This window comes from Hoplias malabaricus, chromosome 5, assembly GCF_029633855.1.
Source record: "Hoplias malabaricus isolate fHopMal1 chromosome 5, fHopMal1.hap1, whole genome shotgun sequence".
Lineage (NCBI taxonomy): Eukaryota > Metazoa > Chordata > Actinopteri > Characiformes > Erythrinidae > Hoplias > Hoplias malabaricus.
Window position 1 is genome coordinate 15,557,149 of NC_089804.1, and position 8,275 is coordinate 15,565,423.

Below are 8,275 nucleotides of genomic sequence, written 5' to 3' on the forward strand. Positions count from 1 at the left end.
AAGGCCTTCCCAGAAGAGGACGCTCCTGCAGCAAAGAGGACAGAAACTGCCAAATAACATCATCTTCAAAATACTGTAATCAGTATTTACGATATCTGTAATGAACTTTAAGAAACGCATTGGTACTAACATTTGTATCGAAAATCTTTATTATTATTATTGTTATTATTGTTATTATTATCTGCCCCTGTGTTGCAGTAGCGGTGGTGGGCTCCAGTAACAGTTTGACTGAGAGGCTAACAGAAAGCCTGTGTACTGACCTGTTTCTGCTTTATTTATTTTCAGACCGCGGAACGGCCCGATCTCATCTTATCTTATCTCCAGAGACATAAATACCAACAATGAGCCTTCGTCACAGCTGCCCGTTTAAGCTCCGCAGACAGGAATGCTTGGAGTTTCGTTCTCAAAACAAAGCAGCCCTCCAAATATGCTGGCCATCTCTTGGGAAAGTAATGCTGAAGTACACTATATTGCCAAAAGTATTGGCTCGTCTGCCTTCTTAACACGCATGCATTTAAGTGACAGCCCATTCATAGTCCACCCTTGGCAGCTATAAAAGCTTAAACTCTTCAGGGAAGGCTTTCCACACTGTTTAGGAGTTTGTTTATGGGAATGTTTGACCTTTGTTCTAGAAGCGCATCTGTGAGGTCAGACATTGATGATGTAGGAGAAGGCCTGGCTTGGAGTCTCTAATAGAAAACCTTTGGGATGAATTAGAGCGGAGGTCAGGACTCTTAACTTGTTCATCCATGTCTTTATGTACCTTGCTTTGTGCACTGGTGCACAGTCATGCTGGAATAGGAAGGGGCTGCCCCCAAAGTGTTCACACAATGAACATTAAGAGGTCCTTTCATCAAAATCCCCCTCCACCAAACTTTACACCTTTTACAGTCAGACAACTACCGTTCTCCTGGCAACCGCCAAACTCAGACACGCCCATCAGATTGCCAGATGGCAAAGCATGATTCATCACCCCAGAGAACATGTCTCCACTGCTCTAGAGTCTAGTGGCGGTGTGCTTTACACCACTGCATCTGAAGCATTATATTTCGCTTGGTGACATAAGGCTTGGATTCAGCTGTTCAGCCATAGAAACACATTCCACGAAGCTCTCTACACACTCTTCTTCAGTTAATCTGAAGGCCACATGAAGTTTAGAGATGTGTAGCAATTGGCACTGCAGAAAGTTAGCAACCTCTGTGCAGTCTACACCTCAGCATTCGCTGACCCCGCTCTGTCATTTTCCGTGGCCTACCACTTTGTGGCCGAGTTGCTGTTGTTCCCAATCGCTTCCACTTAGTTATAATACCACTGACAACTGACAGTGGAATATTTGAATGGATGAGTTTTGGCAATATAGCGTATGTTGAGGGAACAGACAGCTGGAATATTGCGGGAAACCAGTCCTCTTGCCTCCGGCACTGGATCTGTTTGACCAGAGGAGGTTCTATAATCTCATCTGCAAAGGGTCTGATTGGTTACTCTACTCTATGGGCACAAGATAAAGTTTCAATGTCATTTCCCCCAATTACCCCAGATAATCTTGAATTATACCCCATACCCCAGATCAAGGCAGCATTACGCAACTCTTTGATTAGCCTTGTACAAAACAGGTGCCACACAGTGAGCCACTGCCCTGGACCCGATGATTCCGGGTGGACTCTGGAACCCACTGTGACCATGAAAAGTACTATCACTTTTGAAGGAGTGGGTGGGGCTTTAACCCTTCAGTGGAGTGTGTGGCGCTTAACTACGATAGGCTGTTTTAGGTAGTTCTAGATAAAGTGACATCACAACCCTGATGATAGTAAAAATTATGTTTTTACAACATACAAATATCCAGTTCCAGGAGAAATGACAGTTGAATGACCAGTGTTAAGGGCAGTGGTGAGGTGGAAATGAACGGATGTGTGACCCTGTCTGCGCTGATGTGGGATTTCCACAGTCAGCTCCCACAGGCACTTGTCCATTTGCGCATCGTCACTAGCCACAAAGAGCACACTGGCACAAGATCAGCAGTGTGATCCCACTGTTTATGAAGCTCCGCTGTGAGTGACAAGAGCATAACTCTAACTCCTACTGTTCATGCCCTGAGAGAGAGAGAGAGAGAGAAACACAAACTAAAAGTAGAAAGACACAGAAAGACAATGAAAGGAAATTGAAAGAGAGAGAGAACAAGAGAGTGAAACGACAGAAAGTAATAAACAGATGGAATGGGACAGAAGGGGAAATCTAATGAAAGAGGAGAGCTCTCCCTTAACTCCTTCTTTCAGTCCTCAATTTACACAAACATGGTAAATAACTCATTTTGTCGTTCTTGCATTTTTCCCTGTAATTTCGCTCTTTCTGCTGTTTGTTTATCGTGACTGCCCTGACTACATGGAACATCCAACTCAATAAAACACAGCTGAACTAAACCCAGAGACAGAGAGAGCGCAAGACAGTGAGATAAACTTAGACAGAGAAAGAAAAGCAAGAGCGTGAGACAATGAGAGTGACACAGAGAGAGAGAGACAGTGTAGTGGGGGAGAGGTGTAGTGTGTAGGGTAGTGAAGAATGATGGGCTGTGAGAGGGCTGAGAGGTGGTTAATATTCCAAGCAGCTGCTCCTGTCTGAGTCCGCTCTACACTCCCCACAGACCAGCGACCAGACCACCGTGACAAGACTCCACAATGAAGTCCAGAGAGAGAGAGAGAGACAGAGGCAGAGAGAGAGACAGGGAGGTAGAGAGAGAGACAGAGGTGTCGGTATTCTCTCAGGTGAGTCTCTGATATATTCCCATACTGCCGCGCTCAGCAAACACAGAGAGGGAAATCATCGCCACTCTTTAGGACGAGCACTGTCACTTACGCTCAAGTCCCCAACACAAACATCCCAACACTGGCCACACCAGCCACGCAGCACCTAGAGCCCTGCAACGGCACCCTACAGCTTAACACACAACACACACACACCTCGTCATTTCACTGTACTGTTCTAACCTAATTACACCATTAATAACAGAATGTAGGCACCTGCTCTTCCAACATTTCTTCTGAAATTAAGGCTGTTAACAGACAGCTGCCGTAACAGCCTCTGCTCCCCTGGGAACATTTTGTACCACATATTGGAATATCACTAAGCAAATCCAATGGCGTTCGGCCTCATTAACATTAGTGAGGTCAGGTGACGATGTCAGAAGATTGGTTCTGGACCACGAACATCACTCCAGCTCATCCTAATGGTACTGGATGGTGCTCCACACAATTCCACTGCTCCACAGCCCAGTGCTGGCGGGCTTTAGAAAACCCATGGCAATCTCAAGTCTACGGCTGCTCCAGAGCATAATTTGATGTGATGTGGACCTTGTTTCATTCATTCATCCATCCATATTCTGTGTCGCAGTGGGTCCAAGAACACACCAAGGAAGAAACCCACACAGACACAGGGGTAACACACCAACCTCCTCACAGACACGTCACCAGTCACTGGGAATCTGCATCTGGGAAGCCTTTACGTCACGCACCTATTGTTGACATATTAACTACCATCAATTATTCAGTTAGCACTGTGTAGCTCAGTGTGGGTCAACTTGCAGCTACTGTTTGGACAAAATCTAATTCCGACTCGTAATATAGTCCAACATTGACAAACAGGACAGGAGACGGGAGCCACGTCGGCGCTTCATGAATTCTTAACGAGGAAACAGACACCACCTCTCCTTGCTTTGCAGTCATTTCCATCACCCGCTGTCCACAGGGAACGCAGAGGCTACTCAGGCTGTACGGCCACGTCTGGTCTCTGTGGCGCAAAACACAACAACGCGGAACCTTCTTTTAAGAATTGATCCGGAAACCAGCCTAAAATAGAGTGCTGTGGATTGATTAAAAAAAGCTAATTAACTGCAGAGCTTTCTGAAATGGTTCGCATTGTACCTTCCGCAGACTGAAGCGGAAATTAAAAGAGTAGATTGTAAAATCAACACACGTTGGTAGGTGGACTGGCTACTCAAATGTGTCCATAGCTGTGAGTGTGTGTCACCCTGCGAGGGACTGGGGCCTTGCCTCGTGCCCAGTGATTCCGGGTCGGCTCCGGACCCACCGAACTGGATGAGCGGTTACAGACAGTGAATGAATTAATAATCTACGTTCTAAAAAAAAGATGGCCGCCAAGTTGTTAGTATTTTCTAAAAAGGACTGTGTCGTTTACCTCATCCCTGGCCACCACTAGTACAGGCCAGTTCTGTGGGTAAGTGTTGAGCTACAGTACAGTCTTTGAGTACCGTACCAATGTTCTCAATAAGTGTGGTGCTTGTATAAAATTATATATTAAAAACCGAGTGTGAAGAATAACATTGGTTTCCAGTTATTCTCCTTGATCGTATGGATTTGTTAAATCAACAGCACACTTGTAACCCAGTAACCTGTAAATCTAGGTATTAGATGATAACCTCACATAATACTAGACTGCCATGGGGAGAGATTTGGAGAGGATTAAACCAACACATTCCTGCAAAAATATGACTATTTGCTGTCATTATTATTATTACATTTTTTCTTACTCCTCAAATAAATATCCGTTAAAACCTCATTTCCCAGCCGCCCAAAGCTTTTGGCACAGTGCTGTAGCACCAGATGATCGAGAGCATTGTGTGGTCATTCATACGTTGATGAGGGTCTCGCTGGATCCGGTGCCTACCTGGAATCGCTGGGCACAAGGCAGGAACACACCCTGGACAGGGCAGACATGGTGTTTGATGCTGTTACTTTAGGGGGTTAAACCTTGCACCCTGAGCTTTAATAAGTCTTTTACGGGCAGCATGCTGCATGTTTCCTTTTCCCTCAGAAAGTCAACATCACTCTCCCAAATGGTTGAATCCTGCCTGACAGCTCCACAAACCTAAATCATACATGGCTGAGCTGGCCAGACACAGCCAGAGGCCTTACCCAAAACAGGAGCGCATGGGAATAAAAAGGAGACGAGCCTGTTTGAGTTCGCCTATTCACAGAGCATCAAGGCACATGAGAAGCGTTCGTTTTATTACCAAGGAAATAATGAAAAAAGTGGGCTAATATAAAGACGGAGAGGAACGCTATTACAGACAAAGGCTTTTAAGACCATTCAAAGCTCACTGGAGCTGTTTACAAGAGAATCGCCACCTTATATTTCACTACTGCCAAACTTCTGAGCAGCAGAGACCGCCTTCGTAAAAAGACTGAGTGAGATTTAGGGATTATTGCAGTAGCACTGCGTGCCACACGTCCTACGGTTAAAGGCACAGTGCTCTGGGAATATGCAAATACATAAAGAAAGAAAACACTGCAGCTAAGTGCAGCTGGGGTGAGATTTTAGAGGAGGCCACATTAAAGCAGTGTCCAGGGCTCCAGCAGGTCTGTGTAAACACTGCCCACTCCATAAACTACTACTGGTTCTTACTTCATTAAAACAGCCATTGACCCATCTTTTCTCTAATCTCATTAGTCAGCTAACAAAACTAAATGCTCATAATACAGGCTGCTGGCTTTTTCAAGAGTGTTTTCTGATTCAGTGCAGCCCTTGGTAAATGACCCAGCTGGACTTCTCGCTGGACAGAGAGGAAAATATATCTCGCGCATGGAAATACTGCACAAATCAAAACATACGCAGTGTGAACCCTGTAATGATTCATTGTGTTACTAACCTAACATCTAACAGAAAAACAAACCCCTCCCTAACGTTTGTGTTCGTTCAGAAGCTCAGCTTCTTTTAAGGTGGAACGGTATATCTGAGTAAGAAGCCAACTTTAGCGTAATTACCCCAACTTCTGGCCACTTTAATTACAATATTGGAAATCTTAGCTAACTATAAATAAATAGAAGTACTTTACTCACTCAAATCAACATTTTTCAGGAGTCATATGTGTGTAGATTAATGTCCAAGACTTGCTTGACTTTGAAAGAAAATATGTTTTTAGATAAAAACGCTTTTGTTTAAGTAGGTGCCAATACTGCTAAGATTACTAGCGCCCCCTAACTTTGACCACCTCCCCCCTGATTGTGAAAGTCAAACGAGACAGTTGCTACCACATCCATTGGTTTTGAGAGGTTCACAATGAGATCTTGTTTGTCCTGTGTTGGTATCCGTACTCTACATGTCAGGATTACAATGGCAGTAGATTTTCCCCTCAGAGAAAAGGAAGCTAACCGCTAAGCTAACTTTTACACTGAGGGAAATCGCGAAATGGAAATGTGTTGTGTTCCACATGCAGTTTTGCACACACAGAATTGTACTGTATGTAAATAACATACTGTAAGCACTTATCCCATCCTATCACCTATCCTCTTCGGTCCCGAGCCGCGTAACCGTGTATTCTTCTGCCGCGCCGCACACACCAAACACGAAGTTCACGTTTACGACGCAAAGCCACTTAAGTCGAAACAAGGCTGTATACAGTAAATGGGAGATGTGTCGTAACCAAGAAACATCGTAACTCGGGACTGACGTAACCCGGGGACCTCCTGTATACTTCTGTGTTTGTGTCTGCGTCGCTCTGCAATTACACCGCCACACCACTAGGGCTGAATCTCAGATATCTTTCTCCACACTATGTAGCAGATAATGTAGCACACACACACACAAAATTCACCTGGTACCTGTTTCTTTCTGACGTCCATCTGTCTTAAACATGACTCAGTTTCAGGTGTACAGTTTCAGACTGCAGCCCATCTGTTGTCATCTTCAGTTTGTCAACCTCCCTGCAGCCCATTAATCACTGATTGCTGGTCAGCGTTTGACCACAGGTGGTTGTCCGTTTTTAAGCACAGCAGTAACACAGACATGGCTGTGTGTGGATGTGTGTGAACCAGACAGTGTATGGACCATCTTCCAAAAGCTGTCTAGCCAGTAGGGCTGGGCAATTAATCGGAAATTAATCGAAATCGACATTCTGAACTTCTAATCAACATAATCATGTCTGTATCGATTACATCGATTTTTTTTTTATTATGTTCCCATTATGTGATGATGATTGATGTACTGTCCCTTTAAAACCAAACTACCAAGCTGTAGTCATGTGATTCTGCCCCTATCTGCCACATGGAAGCAACCTAAAGGCAGAGGCCGACCAAGCGACTCGTGCAGCTCGTAACAAAGAAAAATACAGCATCTGTGGTTTGGACTGATGTGTTTGACTATAATTAAGACGACGACGAACAAAAAGAAGTCAAATGTAAATGCTTTGGTTTCAGCGTCCAAATAAACAGTGCTCAGAAAACGAGAGGAACGTGTTCCCAACAGTGAAAACATATCCCATATTTAATACTGGAGCATATTTACAGTACGAGCCTCGTCTAAAATACATAAACAATATACTCGTTCATTAATCGTAATCGTGGTATAATGTACAATTAATTGTCGCCCAGCACCACTAGCCAGAGCCGTTTGCTCTTATGATTGGCACAGCTTGCAACGTGATGGTGTTTCTAATAAACCATCAGAGTAAACTGAGTGCGGTGTTTGGATCCTGAGCTGCTGTGAAAACCAGAGCCCAGCTGGCCACACCACATCTGCGGAGAGGATGTCTGAGGGGGTATGCTAATGAGCTGCAGATATTTGAGGACCCTGGTCCTTCAGCTGGGACCGTGGTGTGGCGGCTGTTCCCCTGTGATAAGGCTAACACAAGACGTCGCCATGGCGACGGCACAACAACATGATATCTCTTTCAAAACACAGAAGTCGGAGCCGAAACACCACGCGGGAGCGTGACATAACTGCTATTGTAACTTGACCCGTTTCCCACTGAGTAATGACCCTCTCATTTGGCCTACCACCCTTCCTCCGTTCTTCGCTGACCACAATGCCTGGAAGCAGTGCCGCTGCTGAAGTAAGCGGGCGAGAGGGACGCTGTCCCGAGACAGGACGTGCATGCCTGGAACATGACAGAAACCAGGGTCCGGCTCCTTTAGGCCACGATCCCATGCCCCATGCCCAACAACTATAATTCTGAGGCCAAAGAAGCAGTGCTAATAGGATGCCTCTCTGCATGAGGGCTGCTTCCATGAGAACTCAAGTGATTTAATCCCCATTCCCCCCCAAAACAACCAGCATCCTGCTCATGCCTCAAACCCCATAAAGCACAGGCCCAATTGCATCCATTGATCTCTATAATAACTCCTAAACTGTACGGCTGGAAAATTAGCAAGCGGAAGACCGGAGCAGTGCGAGAGATGGAGCACACGAGGAAGAGAGGAAGTCTCACAGTTTTTAAAGTTGCTTATTGGTGAAACCCTCTATATGAGCCAAAACATTAAATCCACAC

General features: G+C 45.1%; 1 protein-coding gene across 1 annotated transcript in view; it reads right to left on the minus strand.

The window, feature by feature from the left end:
- magi3a (membrane associated guanylate kinase, WW and PDZ domain containing 3a) overlaps positions 1-8,275 on the minus strand; it is a 207,935-nt gene that overhangs the window by 192,321 nt on the left and 7,339 nt on the right. The gene's annotated exons all lie outside the window — the stretch shown is intronic.